Source organism: Oenanthe melanoleuca, chromosome 1A (assembly GCF_029582105.1).
Source record: "Oenanthe melanoleuca isolate GR-GAL-2019-014 chromosome 1A, OMel1.0, whole genome shotgun sequence".
Taxonomy (NCBI): domain Eukaryota; kingdom Metazoa; phylum Chordata; class Aves; order Passeriformes; family Muscicapidae; genus Oenanthe; species Oenanthe melanoleuca.
Genome location: NC_079334.1, coordinates 48568691 through 48591065, shown reverse-complemented (window position 1 = coordinate 48591065; position 22375 = coordinate 48568691).

Below are 22375 nucleotides of genomic sequence, written 5' to 3'. Positions count from 1 at the left end.
TCAATACACCATGGCATATATATAAAATGCTTATAACTAGAGGAGAACTGGATCCTTCTAACCTTGTTGCATGTGCTTCTTTCTATCAAGATATAAGCTAGTAGTGGCTGATGAGTAGTGACTTGAGTTCATATCTCTCATAGGTGTAACAGCTAAGAGGGATCCTCAAACATAGCTGCTCTTTTTCTTTTGGCATGTTTGTCCAATCACACTACACAGTTTTATCCCTCCATCTAGTACTTGGGATATAAGGCTTATGTGATGATGCTGCCAAATGCTGCAGTTTCTTTATCAGACAGGTATTTGTAGAAAAATATTTACAGCATAGTTTCTCAAGCATTGGAAAATATTGAAAAATTTTTAGGTCTCTTAAATTAGAATTACCAATTTAATCATTATATTTCAGCCTTAGAAAGGTTGAAAGTGGAACATTCATGGAGTATTGTCAAAGAGTAAAGCTGTGCCAGGATGAACAATGGCAAAAGCACTCTGAATTTTTCACAATGAATGGTGGATGTTGGTGAACCACACAGGACTGTGAGCAGCAACTGGAAAGCCCTGGCTGAGTGATGAGAATCAAAGAACAAGCAGAACTTCAGTCACTGTGATATTTATTGCAGCCAACTATATCTTTAAAATTGCTTGTTATCTTGGGAATGTCTGTGGATTAGTCAGACTGTCAGTTTTATTAAGGTAGGGGCATTGAAATCATGCTTGCTTTCAGTGATGTGAGAAAAATAGAAGGCAGTCATCAAAAGTGTCTCCAAAAGAAAATGATCTAGTTATCACATTGAAAATGGCTGTTTCATCTCTCCAAATTCTGGTCCAAGAACCAAGCTTTCACACTGATTTCAGGTTTACAGGCAGATGATTTATGCCTGTCAAGATTAGCCTAATTGTCTGATGGGTTCATATGTCTCAGTGAACAGACTGCCACTTTACAGCAATTGAAAACTATGTCTTTGAACCTTTACAATAAAACTGAGGCAATGAAAAAGCAAATATGACTTACAGGAGGAGAAATTACCACTCGGTCCCAACCCTGAAATTTTTCCTTAGTGAAAATTAATTGAAAAAGTATTTTGACCACACCAGTGACATTGAAGAACAATTGCCTACATTTGGTTGGAAGTTTAATGAATTTCATTTTGACAGTACAACTAATGGGGTTTTGATTGTATAGCATTTAGCATGGATGACATCCTCTAAAATGATTTTTCAGGAAAGGAAAAGGAAACAGTGATTAAATTATGATGTGACAGTACATTCAGTATCCCCAGTGTGTTTTGGTTGAGAAAAAGAAGCAAGTTCCCAAGCTTGATACTAGACTTTAATAATCTTGATACCTCACACCTATTATAGAAATATGTGGGGTTTTTTCTTTCTCATTTGGTTGGCTACCTGGAATCATTGTTGGCTGGAATTTGGTTTTATCCTTTACCATAAAGTCTGCCTTCTTGTGTGCTTGCCTGAGAAGGAGGAAATCTTACACTGACTTCTGGGCTGAAGAGGAATTTGAAGTCACCCATCCATATTTCAGGATGCTGAGAATGTGCCAGTGATCACAGAGGCAAAAGAAGATGAGGGATGAAGAAATCCAGTGATTATCTAATGCCTGGAGTACTCCTATGGGAGCAGAGCCCCTAGCCACTTGTCCCTCAAGAACAATCCTTATCCTGAAACCAGACTCTCTTTAGTTCTGTTTAGGTGTCTTGGTAGCTGGAGTGGACAATGTATTCACCCATTTCCAAATTACAATCTATTTCTGATGGGACCCTTGTTCTGTGCTGATCCCTGATAGACACAGCAGGTTACAAAGTGTTGGCTGTTCTGGTTTGGGCTGTTCAGCTTATAATGCACCATCACCCAGTGTCACATCTGCCCAACTTCTGTGCCAAAGTCCAGTCTTTGTGTCTGGTTTTTCTTTGGCTTTTTTTTTTTGTTGGTTTTTTTTTTTGTTTTTTTTTTAAATATCTGCCAACATGTGAAGGCTCCTTTGTCTCTATTTAAGAAAGCCAAAGCAGTGATGAGTGCAACAATACAGCTTGAAGTCTAGTTGAATACCTGTGGCGGAGCTTGAAGCTAAAATGAGTTTTCAATTTAGCATCAGCTAGGAATTGTTCATGACTAAAGAAGAAATAGCAAAGGAAAGGAGTTACAGTACCCACATTTCATCACATAAATAGCTGTTTAACTTCACTGAAGCAGAATGCTCCTGGCCTGCCACTGTTCAACTCTGCAAGGGACAGCAAATCACAGTGAGATCATCCAGCTCAGAAATGCCACTTCTGACAAGTGATGTCCTCAGCTAGGCTTACCTCCCCAGGAGGCCAGAAGTTCAGATCTGTTAAACTCTCAGGACATGGCTCTTATTTTTAACAGTCTTCAGACAGGCACAACAGCAACACATTTGCACAAAGGGCAGCTCCACTCTGTGCTTTTCACCTGTGTAGATGAGGAAACACAATTTTGGTTTTCATATTTGGCCTTTATGTATATTCTTAAAAGCTGCCTATTTCACTGCTCAAGCATTCTCAGTGCCTTGCAAATGAAAACAGAATAAATTAAAGCACAAAAAAGCTTTCTCTCTAGTAACTTAATGGAAAACAAAAAGAGTAAGTCTGATGTAACTCTATGAATGGGATCCAGGATTAACTGACCAGAGGATCAGGTGGTGCTGTACTTATTTTATAATGTGAATATTCTTTCAGCTTTCTACCTAAGTATTTACACAAAGAAATTTGAGGACATATATTTTTTAAAAAGTCTATGCTTTCTATCAAACATAAGGAGTGTAAATGCCAGTGTTTGAGTGAATGACACCACATTTCAGCTTGGACCCAATTATAAACTTCAAAGACCCTTCAAAGATCCTAAAATCTGTGTTAAGACAAAACCCCTATTTGAAGTTGGTACCTATAGGGAATTGGAGGATATTTATATTCCAAAAACCACACTTAAATTATAAAAGGAATGGCCTATTTTATGCTTGAACACAGCTCATTAGAGAAATCTCTTAATGAATATTTTTCAATCATCTAACAGAGAAAATCAAAGCACATAGGGCATACTATAAGATCTGCATGGATTGCTAAATACTCCAGTGGACATGTACACTGCAAATGATGTGCCATTAATAGTTTTGTGCTCATTCATCAGCATATGATTTAATAATAATTTCTGTAGTGAATTTTTGTAGTATGCACAATATGAAAGAGAAAACATACATGAAAGTTATCAGCATCTCTGCTGCTCTAAAACAGCATCTAAGACAGTTACATAATTAATGGTAGTATGACTTTTATGCATACTAACGAATTTTCAACATCAAAATTCTTAAATAATCCTGTTTGTTTCTCTAATTTATTGAATTTCATTATATGAAGAAAAATCCAGCATGTCTGAGACAATTGCATAATTAATGGTAGTATGATTTTTACATATATTAATGAATTTTTAACATCAAAATTCCTTAAATAATCTTTTTCTTTGATTTATTGAATTTCTTTATATGAAGCAAAATTTGATTTTCTATCTTCTCTCATTCTGAAATTTACATATTTTTTCTTTAATACTCTAGCTTCAAATAAAAAAGGATGAAAGCTGATGGTAGTCTCTTGGCCCTTTTCTTGGAACTGAGCTCTGTAGGTTTGAAAGTTTTCAAGGCAAGGGATATATAAAACATCTATGGATGACTCCCTGACGAGTGAGATAGATCTATATAGGGCAGCCCAAGGCATATTAAATGATACTAATTATGCATTTTTTTGAATAATATCTACTTTAGGTGTGCTCATTGTATAGAAGATCCTGAAGGACACCTATATGAAGGACATCTATCAAAACATTCAGAAAGCATAGAAAATAAAGACCAAGAACATTTTGAAAACTCCTGAGAGATGTAGGCTATGTCAGTTTTAGGGTGAATTTCAACTTTCAGAAAAAGCTGAGCTCCTGAGGCTCCAGCTTAGATACTCTGAGTCATTGGAGAAATTAGGAGCTGAGACAGAACTTCTCTTTGCCATAACACCTTGTCATGTGTAAAAAGTTGGTAAGTCCTCACATGGACTGTAACATGGGACTTTGTTGTTTGTATTGACTATGACTTCCTATAAATAAACTAAACTTTCATGAAGATATGGCAAGATATGTATCAGCACATATACATATGTGTAGTGTGAACCATTACTGTTGATCCCATTTCCCTTTACTCAGCTCCTGAATAAACAGTGGGGTTTTTGAGTTTCATAAGCTTCTGTATAAAGCAAGAGCTAGATAGCTGCTGAACAACTCTTTCTGTGCAGTATGCAGCATGGGATGGATAGCTGAGTGTGTGGGACTAGTTCAATATGACAAAAGCATTTATCTTCCCCTGCACTCTGTTGCTGTAGGGAAGAGTCAACCTGTTTCCCATGCAGTCAATACACAGCAGTTAAAGCACTAGTAACAGTATAACTTCAAATCTTCCCTTCAAATTGATTAACTGATGGCTTCTCCTTCTTGGTTGGGAGAGGAGACTGATGGCTTGCTCCAGGAAGTTGAGAAGAGGTAGTGAGGACACACATGCTGCTGCTGCAGTTCCCCATTGTGAGGCTGGGAATGTGATCTGTGCCAGCAAGGATGGGGAGAGTGTGGAAGAATCCTGTTTTCCCTCTTTAGTCCTCTATTTCTCCAACTGGAAGAATGGAAACAAACATACTAAATATGCAAAACAAAACTATTTCTTCTCTCTCCATGTTTTTTTTTGCCAAAAAAAACTATTAAAAATTACTTAACATTCTATCTTTTATGGAAATGTAATATACACAAAATTATTTTGACTCCTTTTTTTCTGCTATCTACCTTCCCAGCAAACAAATCCAGGGAGTGTGTGACCAAATGACCTCTGGTAGAGTGGACAAGTCATAGCAGCATTTCATCGGAGCAGATCTCCCCCTCTTTGAAAGATCTAAATTCCTACACTAACTAATTTGAGCCTTTCTGCTCACATTGAGATACTCAGCAGACTCCTCATTCTGTGTGCAAATCCTTTATCACTGCCTACTCTTCCACTGTTTGATGCCAATTCTAAGTGACACATGATCTCCCACTCTGTCTTCCCATATTCTCCAAGTTGCCTATAGCTGCAGCCTAAGGACATTACATCTTCCCCTCATATTTCGCTTTATAAATGCCTACCTGGAGTAGTCTGTTGCAAGAATTATGCTCACTACACAGTTTTTAATCATAAAATGACATCTAAACTGTTCTGAGTAGGGTATACCATCTGCTTACTCAGTATATTCGTTGCCTGGACTGATCCAGCAAAACTAGGACCTGCCTAGGATGGGTCATTACTCGTGTACTGAGGCTGTGAGGGCAGGGAGATCACAAAGGATAATTCCACATCAGGCAGTGCAGCATATCCAAACTGTCTGCAAATGAACTGACTCAAGACTGCCTGGGTTATAGCCATGTCAGAATGATGCATCATCCCAACTTGCCCCAGTGGAAAACTATTAATTTATGCTTCTGCCAGCCAAGCTAATATCTCTGCAAGACAGTGCATGGTACTATTTAAATATATTTGTTTATCTAGCCCTGGTGTGGAGCTGTCTACACAGCACTGCATAAATTGTACAGGTAAATAGAGTACTCTCCATTTCTGGGCCATTTTAGGAAAATATAGATTCTACTGTTCAGAAGGTGGGAGGCCAGAGACAGGCCATCACTGCTGCTGGAATGAATTTGGAAATTTGGAAAAAGGTGTTGCACTAGAATTGCTTCACATTGCAGCAACTATTACTTCACCCATCTTGACCCCATTCTGAGCAATACAACCAGCAGCACCAAACCCAGACTGCTCTGCACACAATAGGCAAAATCTTGACCATTTTGCAAGATTAGTGGTCTGATGCTCTTGACAACTGGCCACAAAACCTGTGCCTCAGGTGGCTTTGTTTCTGCTGCAAAGATCTCCTGCACCCCATATTTTTACAGCTACCCTGGGGATGGTACTGCGTCAAAGGAAATAGCAAAGCTGGCTTAGCATGCCAGGTGTGCAAACTTTATCTTTGCAAGGAGAGAAGTACTGCAGGACATGGTGCAGTTCTTCACTGCTCTAGACTCAGGCTGGTCTCAGATTTCACAGAATAACCCACAGGTTGTAGACTCCATGGGAAAGAGATGGTTTCTGGCTTTTTCTGTTTTGTACAGTACCAAAGAAGAAATAACCAAAGAAGAATACCAAAGGCTTCCATAAATAAAAATGACAAAAATCTCCCAGAGTTTTGCTATGGCTGCCAGGTTCTGTGCTTTAATGGGATTTTCTAGGATAACTACTTGTGAATGGTCTTATTTTCTTGTGGAATGAAACAGATCTTACAATAAAATAGAAGATAGCATATGCCTAATGCTACTTCCTCTCTGCCTGCAGGAAGAATATTGAATTTGATATTAAAAAATCAGCTTGAAAGGAACTACCAAGGTGTGCACAATTTCAAATAACCATGAGATTTTGTTCATGCTGTTTCCTCTCCTCACAGTATTTACTAGTTCCACTTCTTGTGGCACATATGAAAATCCAGTTGTAATAGGGTCAATGGAAGTTTTTCATTCTTTTGCATACTCATCAATACTTTCATCTCAGAAAACTAAAATCACAGTTTTGAGTCTGGCAGGACCTTGCCACTTGTGCTTTTACCCAGTAATAAAAGAGACCTGAAAAGAGTCTTCCACTTTGTAACCCACAGGCAGACTTAGTGGGAAGAAGGGAAACCTCTGTGCTCTCCCTACCTCTCCTTTGTCTGTTTCTTGTGGGTATGGGAGAGAGTTTGAATATCATTGCTCCTAAAGGAGCCAGCAGCATGACTTCTGTAGGTGAGGGAAAAGAAGGGAAAGTCAGATTTCTTGGCTTTTCAATTCCACCTTATATGTAGAAAATAAGACATAATTCTAAGTGCTGTATGGTGGGGTTGGTTTTTTTTGTTTTGTTTTTTTTTTTTAATAATTAAAAATATTGGGGTAGGAGATTGGCATTCTCTTCAAATTGGATTTAAAGAAAAATTATTATTTTTTTTAAACTCTGAGCAAATCAGGATTGTCTTTGTAATTTCCTGTTAAATATAACAGGCTGTGCTCTGCAAAGAAGAAATCTTATCTTTTACTGTCTATCTTACAGACAATAAACATGCTATAGATGTATACATAACTTTTATTAATTATTTTTCTTTATTATGTTGATATTCTTGACTGTTTAAATAAATTGTTTGTAGAGATAGTGATGGACAAGTCTGTCCAGCTGGTATGGCCTAGGATCAGGTAACCTGAAAATCACATCCTCTTTCCATTTAAACATATCACATTTTCCAACATTTTTCTTCTCTGATTTCAAGTGGAGCTGAAACTCCAGAGTTTTGGGTTCTAATTAGCTTTGAAATCTCACTTCATCTCAATTTGGACTTAAACCCAGGCTTTGTTTTTGCTTTGGTTAAACAGGTGATCCTCCCTTCACATCTGTATTTTGAAAAGTTTCTTTTCAGGAAAATGTCCACAAGAATTCTCTAAGTAAAGCTCTAATTTCAGATCATACTTTATGTTTGTGTTATTCCTCCATTAATCCACTACACTGTCAGGAATGCAAAATTGGGTGTAGATGAAAATGTGCATGCCCCCATACCGTGCCATGGTAGCATTTTCATTAATAACATTTCAGTATTATGTACTATGAAAGACATTAACAGTAGTTCCTAATTATGGCAGATTAATGACAAAAACTTGCAGTGTCTCCTGGTCTTAAAGAATTTAATGCACTTCATTTTTTAATGCACTTCAGCACTGCATTTTTATTTTTTTTTTCTGTTGAATGCATCATTTCCTCAGAGCATAAATGGATAACACTCATGTGGAAAATAATATGAGCTGTGATTCACAGTCTCTGGTGGATTTAACTACAATGGCAAAAGAGGTTACTGCCTCCAGCTGTCCACTCTTCTCCTGCAGGAAAGATTAACAACCCACTGCAGAGTGGGTGCAGCATGCAGCATGTCTGCTTCTGGCAGAGCTGTACCCATGTAAATCACCATCAGCTGGGGTTAACCCTCATTTCTGAAGAGGTGCTGAGAAGGATTGTGACCCACAGCTCTCAGACAGGATTTTCAAATAGTGCTAAGTGCCAGCTGCCCTTAATGTTTACTAATATTTTCTGTATTAAATGTTGTAGTTCAGCCTCTTGATTCACCTGAGACAGTGAGAAGGGAGCCCATGTGAACTCAACACAAACATAACATAAACAAACAAAAAAACAAACATAAACAAAGGTTTAACAAGGCCAAGTGCAAGGTCCTGCACCTTGGTTGGGTGATACATCACCCAGGTGATACAGACTGGGGGATGAAAGGGTTGGGAGCACTCCTGTCGAGAAGGATTAGGGGATACTGGTGGATAAATGCCTGGATATATGACAGAAATGTAACCCCCATCCTGGGCTGCATCAGAAGCAGTGTGACCAGCAGGTTGAGGAAGGTGATTTTTCCTTCTCCTCTGCTTTTGCAAGACCCCACTTCCAGAACTGCTTCAGCTCTGGGTCTGCAACATAAGAAGGATGTGGGATTTGTTATAGTGAGTGCAGAGGGGGTCACAAATGTGATCAGAGGACTGGAGCACCTCTTATATGAAGACAGGGTGAAAGAACTGGGGTTGTTCAGCCTGAAGTAGAGAAGGCTCCAGGAAGACTTTAGTACAGCCTACCAGTACTTAATGGGAGCCTCTAAAAAAGGTGCTATTACCTGGATTTCCTAGAGTTGACAATGTTTCCTGTGCTCTTGTACTCCTACTAGCAGCTGGATAATGGAGAACTGAGAAAAGAGGAGTTGTAGTTATGAATTTTACTGTTTAACAGACCAAACAAGCTAAAACATTTGAGGTTTGTAGGTTTGTTTTTCTTCCAAGAAGGGAATAAGCTTCAGAGGAAGAATACTAGCTCCAGCACTGGAAAGGCTGAGCTTTCTGTGTGTCCAAAAAAAGCACACATCCAAGGCCATGCAGAGTCTGCTATGGCTTTCCCTTCTGTTCAACTAAAGGTCAGACAGAGTACAGGCTTGTTACATAAAATGAGCTGTTGACAAAGACTGTTAAGCCCAAATGTCGACATTAAACGTTTTCACTTGAAGGATGCTTAAATCTGTTAGACAGGATGCAGTAACATTTTCATGTTGATGGTGATAGCAAATCCTTTCTCCTCTTCAGTGGATAAATAGAGGAGGGCTGCCTCTGTCTGCCAGAAAAAACCACCCAGCTGATTTCAAAAGACATGGATGTTAGCTGTTGCCCTGAATCTCCCTCAGCGCTGCTCTAAACCATTTTGGTTGCAGGGTTTTGCCAGTCCTTAGTGTGTGTGGCAGAACTTCCCAAGGCATCAGCATGTTGGGAGACCTGAAATGCTCACTTGACCTCCCCATTATGGTTTCAAGAGGATTTGTTGGGGCATTTCAGTTATGCAGGAACCACATCAAAAGGAAGTGCACAGTGAGACATCTCTTAGACCACATGCCAGTTTATACCTTCCAAAGGCAGTCTATGAATAAATCACATAAAGCTGCAGTCCTATGGCTTGTTTTGACTGTTACTAAGCCAAGCAAATAGATTGTCTCCCTTCCTTTTCACTCAGCTGTTAGAACAGCACATATAATCACTCCCTGACCCAGTTCAGTCAAAATGATCCAGGTTAGCTCACACACTTTAAATAGTAGGTTTTTTCCCTAACCTGTTTCATTTTGATTGAATTGGGTTAGAGAACAATTATGTACACATATCAGAGGGGGAGCATGGGAAACAGGGGGGTTAACCTTCAGAGAATACTGTGAGAAGCAGCTGGGACTAGGAACCTTTTTGATCCAGATCAGCTGAACCCAGACATGCAACAGCAACCAAACTCTGGCACAACAGGAAATTCCAATGGGATTGGGTTTTCATCGGGTGTAAAACATCTTAGTTCCTTTGAAGTTGAGAGTGATACATCCATTTACAATACCAGAGATACTGTCTCCTGTATATTTCTGAATGGTTGAAAAGTGTTTTTCAGCTATTCAGACTGGCTCTCAGTACCGAGTTCCTTTAGCTGTTGCAAATATCTGCAAACAGAAAAGATTAATCTCAGAAAAGAATCCTACCAGTTGGTCTCTGTGGGCTCACTTCTTTCAATCATCGAGGAATTCTACTGACAAGGTTTCTTCATTGAAAGTAAAGATAAGCTCAGCTTTCTAGTCTGCACTATTCTTCATCAACTAAAAAAGAAAAAGTTATACAGCCAAGGAAGAGTGAACAAAACCAAAGTGCTTCTGAAGACTAGAGAATTCAACCCTTTAAGCTTGCATCTTCCTTGTAATTTTTTCCATAAATTCACCAGTATAAATTAATTTAACCCTCTAAGGATTAAAGAGGTCAACTGTAAATTTTTGCACTGCTATACATTTGCTGACTACAAATAGGAGAAATAGAATCTGAAATCTCATGTTTTTATGTGAATAAGTAAGCCAGAAAATTGGTAATCATTGCATATCTTACCTGTGGGAAAGAGATGCCTAATCTCTGTATATTTGTCCACAAGGCAAGGAGATCCTTCAGTCAGTTCACTGGATGCTGTGGGCTCTCCCTCCTTTGAATGGTAAATTAAAAGGAACAGAATTATAAAGAATTGTTCAGCTTGGATTTGTGTGGTCAATCACTGTATTAGAAAAATAAGGCAAGCACTCCACTGTATAGCATCAACAGTCCATCTTATGTTGTTTGGTATATGTAAAAACCAAGAATACAAATCATCAAGGATTTGATCATATGTGGGTGGAGGAGGATGGGCTAAGGATCAGGCAACCCAGAATAGGGTGAAGTTTCTCAAAACCCCAAGCCTTCACCTGCTCTCAGTCATCTGAGCTGTTCAACTAATCTAATATTCCTTGGTGTGCATTTAGCTTTCAGTGAGCAGGCAAATAGTACTGAGATGGAAGATTTGCTGGAGTGCAGAGGGTTTGGGTGTAATAAAAGAGACTGAAAGGAGAAACTAAGACTTTTCTTAAGTGTTCTGTAGAAAAGTGAGTGTTGAAAGGAGAGGAGCAATGTGAATGCACAGATGTGACTGGAGATAGAAGACATGGGAAAAGTTTAAAAAATTGGTTAGTGGAGTTTGAGAGAGAAGTTTGAGAGGTAGAAATGTTGCTGAACAGAAGGGCTGTGAAGAATATACCATTCCTACAAAAATTTTGTGTGATGAAGCGAATATGGGCTAGAGATAAGAGATGAGGATGTTGTTAAGAGAATAAGATGAATCTCCTCATCATGAGGAGCAGTCAGTAGGCAGCAGTCAAAGCCACATTTCATAAGGCCATGAGCAAAGGTTTTTTTTTTTTTCTATGGGGCAGACAGGGAAGAGTGAGCTTCAAAGAAAGACTGCTTTTTCTAGAGAGATTCCACATGATGAAAACGACAGCATAAAAGGAACAGGGATGGGAAAATGGAGCCTTAAAGTCAAATTATGAGCACTAGAGGTGGCATCCACACCCACATTATGCTTTCAGGATAGGAAATTACCAGGTACAGCCCAGCATGCTCTGCATTATTAACTGATCTGATCAGTCCATACTGCTGACAGTAGAAGTTTTTGTTTTGTCAACAAAACCCACTCACTGATAGGGTGAAGTTGCTGAGATATCTCAGAATAATTCTGTGCATGTTCTTTATACTGCAAGGAGTGGTAGAAACATTTCTGAATTTATATGTAGAGGTGTTTGGATCAGGCATGCTGCACTAAGGCATAATATTATCCAGAAGTTCTTTGGCGTTTTCCAAAGGTCACCACAACCTCATGTTTGAAATGCTGACAAAAGCATGTTGACTTGCATGGCCTCAGGCTCCTCCCCTAAATGTATTCTAGATATAATTAGGGGTGCTTGGCCTATAATTATGTCTCTGATACTGACTTTCTATTATTGATTGCCTTGGGTGAGTCACTTAGCTTCTCTACCCTTTCTGTCTTTTGGTCTTTCATGTTTAGAAATAGATATGGTAATATTTACCTGCTTTGCTTGAGGCATCTTTAGGAGATGAATGCATGGCTGCTCATGAAACTCTTTGAGGATGAAAATATTATGTACATGCTAAATAATAGCTCTCTGGGTGTGATGTAACAGGCCAGCCTCACTGCTGACTATTCATATTCATTTGCAAAGCATTACAATTTGCACTACTGACATGCTATGGCAAAGGTTTTATACAAAATGAATGTAGTAGTTTTAGTTGTTAATGCTCATATTACTGCACATATAACTGCCTAGTTGTTTCACATGGTAAGTACATAACTGAGCTTCTGAAATCTCTGTGGTGAAAACAAAAGGAATACATGAACTTTCTAGGGGAAAATGTTTTAGGAGGGATCTCACAGACATATAGGCATATATAACAATAGTAAAGTCAGAGATGAAGACTTCTTTAGTAAGTTTTTTACAATTAAAATTTGTTTAACTGACATTTCTACGAAAATGAATTTCAAGTATTTCTTAGAAATACCCACTTTTTTAAATCTTCTGCCTAATAATGAGGCAGAAATATTTTTTCCTTTAAAATCATGATCCAGTAAGAAAAGCCCTGTGCTTTTCTCAGCTATTATCCTGTATCCAATGGGGGCTGTGAGCAGCTAGTGGACAATCATTTGCTGTACTCTTCTCCTGGCATCCTTGGCCTCTGACCATCTTCAATCCAGGAGACTCCCTGGATTTTGTAGTCTGGAACAGACCTCTCTTCAAGTGCCTATCTCTCCCCTAGAGCCCAAGCAAACCTTTTGCATCTGTAAAGAACATGTTTCATTTTTCACTGAATTAACATTGTCCCAGCAGCAGTCCAGCCACAGCTGCACCAATTTTCCCCATTACCACTGCGTGAGCAAAGAGTATTAAAAAGCAGAAAAGGGAAGAAAACAAAAAACAAACAAACAAAAAACAAGCATGAGAAGGATCCACCAGTAAGTAAACTTCTCTTGCATTTTTCCATAATTTTTCTGCTAAAGGGGGTCACTCAGAATGAGAGCAGCAGCAGTGAGCCCTGTAGCAGTTTGGAAAGTCCTTCCAGTAAAATATTTTCTTTTCTTCTTTCTTTCCTTCTACCTACCGTTTAAGAGAAATGGAAATTATTTTATTTGTCATGAAAATCATCACTAGATAAACATTTTATGGCATTCTAGCTTCAATGTAAAAATGTAATTTTGCAAGTAACATGAATTAGGTTCCATTTGGTTCACTGCTCCTACACTGAGGGAGTGGAAGATGCATTTGCAGAATTTGCAGCTTTGATACAGCTTTGCAGAATTCAAAAACAGAATAATATAATTCCATAATGACTTTTAAAAAAATAAAGGTTTGTATTTATTTGCTGTTTTACTCTTGCACATCAGCTTTAGTAGCTGAGGCATCGACTCCTGTGCTCTGTCACACCAGAGTGAAAACACAAGTGCCCTGATGACAGCTCCATCCCATTACCTGTATGATTTTCTTTCTGCTAATGCACTGAGTTATTAGTGCAGTACTAATGAAATCCAGTTATAGGCTGTGTTGTCCAAACAGTTGCCTGAGCTTCTCATATTCTATTCAGTTCCATTTCTATGAGATTAATGGCATGTTAATCAGAGTGATACCCATGATTTGCAGGACAAACAGCAGAGAACAACTAAATTACAACTACCCACAGAGTTAAGCCAAAGCACGATAGTTGTGATGCTTTCTTCTCTATCTTAATTGGAAAAAAAGCAAGATGTAGAGAAAATCAAGATAAAATGATTCCTAAAGAACAATAGATATCAAAAAAGAATTCTTCACTGTGTCTTTTTTTTTTTTTTTTTTTTTTTTTAGTGCATCTTACACACAATATAATGCAGAAAAATATCACCTCAGAAAAAAAGTGACTATCTTTTGATTGGGATAAGTCACTTCTCACAGTCACAGAGCTGTTTGATCATGTGTATTTCAAAATAGGCATTCAGTTCTTTCTTAGTCAATTCTGTTATTCCATGTCCAAATAGGAACTTGCCTCCTTCAGGTTCTCAAACCATGACATTTAACAAGTTACATTAATTCCATGCTGATTGAATGCTGTGTGCTTAACTAGAGTTATTCCCTCTGAATCTGTAGGTAACTTTAAGGGATGATTCAGATTGCTGATATTATCTGTCACTCATGTTGCAGTCTACCCCTGCTCTTTTGAGGCTGGTAACTTTAACAGAGCTTTGTGATAGCACTGATGGTTATCTTTAGTGTAAGAGCCTAGTGATTAACAAAACTGCTCAGAAGACAGGATGAGTTAGGAGATAGGTCTGTGCTCCCACAGTCTAAAAGGCTTGGATCCTGAAAATGACCTGAAAATTAAGGCATCCCATCTCCCTTGGTCAAAGCTGAGCACTCTGCTCCTGGAGCAAAAGAAAAGGAAAGTCTGGATCTGACCTCATGACTATGGCATGTGCCTACAGGAGCATGCTTAACCTTATTTTCAGCCTTGGTTTTGTATCCACCCATCAACAGTCCTCTTAAAGTTGAGACAAATGGCCTTAAATTGGACTAGAGAAGCTCAGATAGATATTCAAAAATAACTTTTCACTGAAAGAGTGGCTAGGAATTGGAATAAATTGCCTAGAGAAGTGGTGGAGTCAAGAGGTGTCTGGATGTGGCACTTGGGGGTACAGTTTAGGGGTGATTAGGAGTGACCAGGTTGATGGTTAGACTAGGTGATCCTGAAGGTCTTTTCCAGCCTTGATGATTCTGTGATTCTGTGATGTTGGTAGAGATAGGTGGTGAAAGGAAAAAGCATCAGTAGCTCAGGAGAAGAGAGCTCTTACCTTTAAGCACAACTAACTTTCAGGGCTGCTGTCAGGACTTAAATGCTGCCCATTTGAATGAACAGAATACCAGGCAGTAAAGCCTCAGGTAGGAAACAAACATTCCCCTTCCAGGTCAGGTATTTGAGTGTTTAAGAGATTCCATGCTAAATAATGAGACACACAATAAAGTTAAGCTGCTCCAAATGTAGGTAAGTGTTGATGTGAAGTAACTGGATATTGTCAGGCAGAACCCTTTCTCTCAGGAATTTTTGTTAGATTCCCCACACTGCTTTTATTTCTGTCTGGGAATAGAACCAATTTATCACAATGTCTTTGCAAACTACTGAATTTTTAATAGTCAGAAATCTAGAACATTTTGATTCATTTTCCTCTTTGTGATTCTTCAATGTATTGGTTCTCAAAAAGTGTCCCTAGAGGAAGATGTGCAGTTTCTGCAGGTATTAATTATCCACAAAAATAGAGTTAAAATAATATAATAAAGAAGTAATATAGAATTGATTGTGGCCAGATACATTTTCTTGCAAAAATCTATAGTCTTACTATAAAATCAGATACTCATGGACATTCATCAAAAATAGTTCAATGGATTGCTATTGGAGATCACTCTAAAGAAGCTAAAAATCCATTGCAAATGACAAAGCAGATACTGCAGGAGGGAATACTGTACATGGGATAACCATGGGAAATACATTATAAAAGCTGCAGATTAAGGAAAATTGCTTTTTCCATTTGGCAGAGACAACCAACCAAAGCAATTGAATAAGCAGAGAACTGAGCTACCTGAGAAGATAAAAAAATATTGAAGATGTCAAAGATTCAAAGAAGAATTTGAGATTTTCAATCTTTTAAGCTAAGAATAGATATATGGTAGCTTCTGCCACTTCAGTAGCATGTCTTTCAGACACTGATGCACACAAAAGGTCTGGTTACTTTCAACATGATTAATCAAACTAAGCAAAAAAAAAAAAATCTGAAGAATAAGGGCCTTTTAAGAGTTTTCTAACTGATTGGCAGCATTCAAGTGTTCATTATTGATTTCCTTAAATCCTATTCTGTCTTCACATTTGCACTAAGTATTTGATTTATTTTAAAAGTGATCCTTTTAATGCCAAGATTGACATAATCACTGGGTGCTGTCAAACTAACATTAGAAATCATGAACTAAGTCCACTTCTAGACATGAAAATGAAGGGCTTCAAGGAAATAAATTGAGCATTGACTTAAAAACATGTTTTAATTCTGTAATCTTGTGTCAGAGTATTAATGCTTAGGTTTGCAAGCTCTTCCATAGCATTAAGGCTCATCCTTTCAAGTTTTCTTTTTCTATTTTAAAATAAACCTAGAGCTTTTCCTTCATGTAAGACTTCCCAGGCTCAGCAAATTTCTGTAGATACAGAAAAGTACAAGCAGCAACTTGACTTGAACTTTCCCAAGGAAGACCAAAGGAACTTCCAAATGTAAATTATATAATATAATATATTATATATTGTATTATATGTATTATATTATATATATATAATATATATTATATATATAGCATAATGCATAATATATATAATATTATATATAATATAATTATCACATTGTTATATTATGTTGTGTTATATTCTATTAATATTATTTGTTATACAAGTAAATCTTGTATAAGTAAATTTTATATGCAGAGCAAATACAAAATGGATGGGTCAAGAATAGAATAAAAAAAGGGATGTTACATCCAATTTTTGTTCTGCCTGTCCCTGCAGGCAAGTCCTTGCTTCCAGGTTTAGTTTTAGCTGAGCCATAGACTTTCTGAGCTGCAATAATTTTTCCCAAGAAGTTCTTCCCAGGCCAGCTGAGATGGGCTGGCTGTTTCCAGCTCCTGAATCAATCTCTCTAAATAATGATGATCTCTCTTTATGATGTATCTCTTCTGTCACATGCTGCTCTCTGTATGTATTCATATATGTAAAAATTGAGCAATAAGGCTTACTGTAAATTTAACATTGAAGCAGGGTTTTGTGTTCCCTAAGTGTCCTTTGTTTCCTTCTTTTGTTTTTTTTCTCAGTTTGCCCTTTTTAATGTTTATTCAGAGGAATGATATGAGGGAAGATAGCAATAGAGAATGAACAGTTTTTTTCCCCTTTTCCCACAGCAGAGAGATGCTCACATAAATTTTAACACTGGAGACAAGTGTACTTAGGAGCCTAAATTGAAAACTCTCCTATGCTGTTATGTGATCAGGGGGCTGAACTGGGTTAAAACTAACCATGATTTTGTGTACACTGTTTACTTGGGGTGGAGGGTTATGTAGTAGGGGTGGGGGGCAGAGGGTGAATGGGACACAGAACATAAAAAGATGGAGTTTTGTTTGATTATTTGGATTGTTTTTTCCACTTAGGTTATAACCAGGTAGATTCCCTGACTCTGTGTATTCAGTCCACTGCAAGACAGTGAGAGAGCTGCTCTAAGACTGGTATTTGGTAAGATCACTGACCTGTGCTGTCCTGAAATGCTCTTGGAGCATCAAACTCATTGAAAAGTTTAATGATGTAATTTTGGATCCAAAGCCCTCAAATCTGAGGAGGGGATGATTATTTTCCTAGCTTTGCTGTGTTGTCTAGCACCAGAGATAATGGCAGAGCTGTAAGTTTGTTCACATGTTTCTCCTGTATTTTAAAAAATATTAAAAGGGAGTTTAACCACATTCCCTTCAGTGCTTGTTAAAACTTGATTCTGTCTGAAATGTGAAGTGTAAGACTAGAGTGAAACAAAATGATAACCTGGAGGTCTATACTCATCAAAACAGATGAATAACATGCAAAAACATTGCCAGGAGCAAGAGTGCAACTCTGGGGTTTTTTTCAGACTGATTCACTTTTAATAAGGTAGCATTATTCATAATGCTGTAAAGGTTATGCATTAAAGCTAATTCTGCACTGAGCATTCTTAAAACATGCACATTAAAAGTATGAAACAAAATAAAAAGTTTGGGCTGGTTTCTTCCAACACCTCAATGGTTTTAATTAAAAAATAATTGAAATAAGCCATTAGTAGCTGACAACTAATCAAAGACATCCCTCTACATTTTCTAATGCACTAATTGTTCCAGTTATAAAGTTAGAGGTCTGCTTCAAGAATTCTGATTTTACCATGCTAACACTTAGATACCTTGTTCTTTTGGCAGTGTTTAGTCTTGACTGAATTTTATATGCAATGAAGGGAGGACTAGTGGTATAGAAATCAAGATTTAGCTTGTGTAAAGTAGGTGGATAACGTGTGAAAATCCAGAGGGAAATTTGTTTCAGCTTCTACCTCTCTTTTGTACATACTAGAAACTGCAGTTTTACGAGCTCTGTTTTTCCTCTCAGCACAATTCAGTGCCTCCTTCATGGCTCTGTAACACTGTTCATGCCTTGAAAATACTCTAGTGGTCACAGCACTCCTGCAAGAATGGCAAAAAACTTGTCTTTCAGGCTCAAACCCACATAAAAAACATCCTGGATGAATTTGCTAACCGCTGAGTTGTGGACAGGCTTTTGTCTCCCAGCTGAGCATGTGACATGGTAACAGGGGGTAGAATCCCTGTGGGTGTAAGGGCTTGTCTGAGAAGGGCTCTAGTGACTGGGACACTGCTGTAACTCATCACTGGGCATGCAGAGCAGCAAAATCTTATCTTAAACCCGAAAAATTAAAAGCACTGAACTCTGTTATAGAATGTAATTTGAGCAGAATTTTCACCTTACAATCCTTGGTTCTTCCTCTCTAAATTAAGTGTATAACCTTGAGTGTAGGAGTGTTGTTTTCCTAGACAGGAGTCATAGAGTCACAGTAAAGGTGCCTTGATATTTTCCCTATGTAAACAAGATATAAAAGGACCAAGTGCAGTCCCTCGACTGATACAAGTTGACTAATTCCTTATTGCTATTGCTGTTCTTATCTCAGAGCCAATTGCCTTAAGAAAGATAATCAAGTGTGAATGCTAAGTACCTGTATCACTGAGTTCTTAAGGCAAATATTTTAACCACATGTTGCAGCTTTTATATAGAATCCAGAAGTGTGTTAGGTACTGATAAAAGATCTAGTTCCTACTGCAAAGTATTTATATAGCCTGATTATTCATGAAAGATCAAGCCAAAAATCAAAAGAACGGGAAGAACAAAAGGAAGCAAGACCAAAACATAATGTGTCAACGAGTTTCTTTTTCTTTTGCTTCAGAAGCCTTACTAGTTTGAGCATTTTTCATACCTGTGTGTGTGTGTTCTGTTATAAAGAAAAAAAATTGAGACAAAAATAGACAAAAACCCAAGGTAGGATGGGAGGGCATGTGTCTGCACAGAGTACATACAGTAGGGAAAAGGGATGGCAAAGCAAAATGATAATACAGTGAGAGCAATGGAGAAAACAAGGAAAGGTTAAGGAAACAATGCCAATGTATGTCAGACTGTAAAAAAGATGAGGCCAAAAGGGGGATGATGGGGAAGGCCATTTGCAAGGCAGCCTCATGCAAGTACAGCCAATGCCAGAGCCCAGAGAGACTCCAGAGGTGATTGTTCGTTGCTTGGCTCCAAACAATCTGTACTTTAATGACCTGACCTAATAACATATGTGGTGGAAGGTCAACGTTATACCACAGAAAATGATGTACAGTCACAGCCTGGAAGGGACCAAGTTAATTAATCACAGAATCATTTAGGTAGTAAAAGATTTCTGAGATGATCAAATCCAACCTATAACCCAACACCACCATGTGAACTGGACCATGGCACTGAGTGCCACATCCAGTCTTTACTCAAACACCACCTCCCTGGGCAGACCATTCCAGTGTTTAATCATTCTTTCTGTGAAGAAATTCTTCCAGAACCTCCCCTGCACAGCTTAAGACTATGGTCTGTCATTCTTGCTGGTGGCTTGAGAGAAGAGGCCAATGTCTACTGTCTAAAACCTTCTTTCAGGGAATGATAAGATCACTCCTGAGCATCCTCTTTTCCAGGCTAAGCACCCCTAACTCCCTTAGCCAAAGTTCTGGAATCTCTTCTCTTGTTGCAGGTGTTTTTCTCCCAAATTAGTAAATTAAACAGAAGTTGAGAGTTTGCATTGTTAGACTGATTAGAACCTGTAGGGTATGATGTTTTCTGCTCACCAGAGCAGAAATTATAGAAGGTTATCCTAACCCTATGAACAATTGGAGGCAGCAGGTGCTAGGGCATGGATTCTCAGTGATGGATCTTGCATTTTCTCCCAGCTGTTGCTGTGCTGGCTCAGTGCATGTTACCTTCATAAGACTTCACTATAGTACAGAAGAATTTACATTTTCTGAGAGTTACTTCTGAATTACTGATGTGTGTTTATTTTAGCTAAATATTTATTACTTGTCATATCATTACTAACATCACCCATTTTGGAGCAATTATTCAGCATATCCTAAATTTTAGAAATAGACTCTTAGAGCTATTATTCAGCATATCCTAGGTCTTAGAAAAATGCTCTTAGCCTCTCCACACTAATTATTATTGCATATTCACAACTTCCATATACTTATTTTGACGATACAGTCCCCATGTGCACATTAAATTATTATCTCTCCAATGCTGCACTTTTCTTACACAAACAGCTTTTGCAATCAAGTCAGATAGCATGAAAATACCTGTCCTGTCAGAACAGTTCATCACAAGACGTTGAAATAACCAATTAATCACTGCATCTGCTTCAAGCTCCCCTTGGAGTCTTGCATTGACTGAGCCAATTGCCCTTTAAGAGCTTTTCTTTATCCCCAGGCACTTATGACTTCATTTGATCTGAATCTAATTAGGTGCAGAAGAATGTGAAAAGCAAGTCATTAAGACAATGGAACACAATTGTAAACACTGAATTTTACAGCAACACCCATAGCAGAATTATCCTAGGAATTTCAGAGGGCAGGCAAATCCCCACATAATAGTATTTTCAAAGCAAAGGACACTGTTTTAGTGAATCTGGTTATAAAAAGCTGTTTCAAATTTGAAATACTGAAAAAATTGACTTCAGATTACATTTTGAAATAAAAATAGTATAGATATATATTGCACTTTTGAGACAACTGTAGCAATTCCTGCCTAGTATTTCAAGGAAAAAAATAATGGGAAGGTAAGCCAGAGTTTGGTGTTTGCCACAGTCCATCCTTGTAGCAGCAAGGAGCTTTCATTTGAGTCAGCACTGGTTCTGCCCCTGGATACAGAGAATGCTCACTCAGAAGAGAGTGTAGTGTGCTTGACTGCCATGGATACTGACATTTCTTCTTTCTTCTGCTTATCTCTGTTATTTTTAAAATAATTATATGGATACCAAGATAGGGTTTACCTCTTACACCAGAGGTAATCAATATATACAGCTAGACTGATAGATACCTTGGCTAGACACTTCTAGCTGCAAATGTGCTGGAATGATGTCTTCCAAGTGAAAAATACTTCACAGTTTCAGACTGACTATATTAGATAGAATATTATCCTATAGTATTAGATGGAATATAGTAGCCATCTATAGGAATAGATAAATCCAAAAGTTTTCTGAAAAACCTTTATGCACTACCTTTCCAAACTCATGTGTGGTCTTTTAATTCTAATGACTCTTCTCCTCCTATCAGTTGCTGAGAGGGGAGAGGTAAGGTGTCTGATTTGATAGGAGATAGCAGAATGGATGTGCTGAAAATCCTGTGCAGCCTTTAAAAATGTCACAGACTCAAGAATGACTAAGTGCTCCAATCTCTAAACAGTCACAATGAAAATCAACAATTTTATTTTCCAGTTCATTAAATTATGTCTCTTAGCATTTGGGACAAAACATGTATTAAAAGTCAATCAAACCCAGAATTACACATTCAAAACATAAAATTAGGGCTCTCAGCTAAACTCAGTAGTTGTGATGGCATCCAAAATGGCATATGTAAGTGAGAAGGAGGAAGGAGGTGGAGTGTGCAGTTTAAAGGAGTTCTAGACTTTTGATCCAATTTTATGTGAGAGTTTTGTAGCACTATTTGAGTTTAAGTAACAGTTCTTCTTTCAGAACTCACTTTCTACCAATGATGCCAAAATGAACTTCATCATTACTCTCAGAGCAAGCAGCAAAACATCCTGCACTCACCAAAGACAAAAGCATGTGTCACTCCATGAGCTACAGCTGGCCACTGGTTACAGATGGCCAGGGAGCCAGGCTGCTCTGCGTGGTGCACTATGCTGCACTTCTTTGGAGGTGTGCTGAGCAGGCAGCTGCCTTCTGCATGTTGAACCAGCTAAAATTTGTGGTTGTGTCTTCAAATCCAGCACAATAGTGTCATTGCACCAGGACAGCACAGACTGGCACATACCCGGCTTTGTTCCCCTCTCTCCTTCAAACCTAAGAGGCACTTGGTGGTTTCTCCCTTCTGATTCTGTCTGCTGGGCTAGTGTTCCAGATGGATGTGCCCATTCTGCCTACCAAGGCAAAACCAGTGTGTGGGGCAGATCTAGCCTGGGCATGAGTTTTCTTGCCTGAAGAGTCAGTTGTCTCGTTCCAGATGTGAGTCAG